Source organism: Mus pahari, chromosome 2 (genome assembly GCF_900095145.1).
Source record: "Mus pahari chromosome 2, PAHARI_EIJ_v1.1, whole genome shotgun sequence".
Lineage (NCBI taxonomy): Eukaryota > Metazoa > Chordata > Mammalia > Rodentia > Muridae > Mus > Mus pahari.
In genome coordinates this window covers 139468230-139470004 of record NC_034591.1, presented here as the reverse complement: position 1 = coordinate 139470004, position 1775 = coordinate 139468230, and positions in this window count along the sequence as shown.

The following is a 1775-nucleotide window of genomic DNA, read 5'->3' as shown; positions in this document are numbered from 1 at the left end:
AAAAAAAAAAAAGAAAAGAGAACAAACAGGCAAAGAGAGCAAGATTCCTTCTTCCGCGTCCTTTAAGTAGGTCGCCCACAGAAGATGTGGCCCAGATTAGAAGTGGGTTTTCCCAAATATAAAAGATCTGGATTAAAGGTGTGTCTTCCTACATCAAAGATACAGATTAGAAGTGAATCTTTCTGCTTCAAACGATCTTTGTAAACAAAAATCCCTCACAGGTGTGCCTGGTTCTTTTAGGGTTTTAGATGTTTCAAGATCTAGTCAAGCAGACAACCAAGAATAGCCATCATGGCATCTGGATTTTTCTGCTCATCTTTTTGCCAATCATGTGTATCTGTTCCAGAGATCAAGAAAGAACATGGGCTGCATCTTAACTGTTCGCTGGTGACAGCAATCATGTGTTTACACTTAGCTGTAAGGAATTCGCAGTATATAGAGGATGCATATACTTACTAAAAGGATGACTACTTGAAAGAATAGGATAGAATATTGATAAGATAAAAGGAAGGAAAAGGATCTACATGTACAACACTGGATTTCCTAGGCCACAGGTCTGTCACATCTCACCCATCTGTGGCCATCTTTGGTTTAGATTCTAATCTAGCATTTAGCATATTCTGCTAATGAATCAAACTGAATGCATTTCAGTCACTGTTCTTTATTGATAAGCCTGGAGACCTTCGCCAAATTGTTTTTCTGAGTCGTGTATTTCAGTTACTAAAAGTGAGAATTCTAACTGTGCCTGCTTCACAGAGTTACCTGGCCTTTATGTAAAATGGAATATACAGAGGACTTGGGAACAGGGTTGTAGTAGTTTGAATGCAAGACTGAGATTTGGTCCTCTGCTCCCTGGTGGGTGGCACTGTTTAGGGAGTTTAAGAAATGGGTGTGGCCCTGATAGAAGTAGTTTTGGGTGGTGGGGTGGTGGCAGGTTTTGAGAACTGAATGTCTTACACCATTCCTGAATCCCTCTCTCTGTGTCCTGCTCGTGGTTGAGGATTTGAACTCTTGGCTTCCCATTCTGGACATGGTGCCTACTCCCTGCAATCCTCCCTGCCATCATGGATTCTGTAACACAAAGTTCAAATAAACCCTTCTGTAAGTTGCCTTGTCATGATGGTTATCTATCTATCTATCTATCTATCTGTCTATCTATCTATCTATCTATCTATCTACCTACAGCCACAGAGACATACTGTATACAAGGACTTTCCATATAATGGAGTTTGGTACTCCGGTTAGAGGAAAGATTGTGTACTCTCACACAATGATACAGTCTAGGTCCTTGTTATTGCTTTCCTGTTTCCAAATAAAATTATATCTTCAGACTTGATATTTTGAGACAAAATGTTTAGATTCTTAAGGTAATTAATAGCATGGAGTGTTCCCACATTCCTTTCATGTGACTACCTCCAATTTTAACATTTTACATAATTATGCTGTCCCTCTAAAGCAGGTAACGTAGGCTTAATATTATCCCAAGTTATAGATATGTTCTTTTTACTTAAAGAATACATTTATTACTTCTGCTTTCCCTGGATTCTTTATTCATTCTTAGTTTAAATCACCTTTTCTAGGGCTATAGATTTATGTCATGTATGTTTTGATGAAAAAAAACCCTGATATTTACAGGTTGAATATCAGTTGCCTATGAATTATAAAGCCTGAGAATAAATTGTTCTATTAGAAACAGTGACATGGCACTACCGGGGAGAGGGCGGAGTGGAGAGGCGTCACAGCTTCTGGGAAGGATCCCGTTTCTGGTTCCAGTC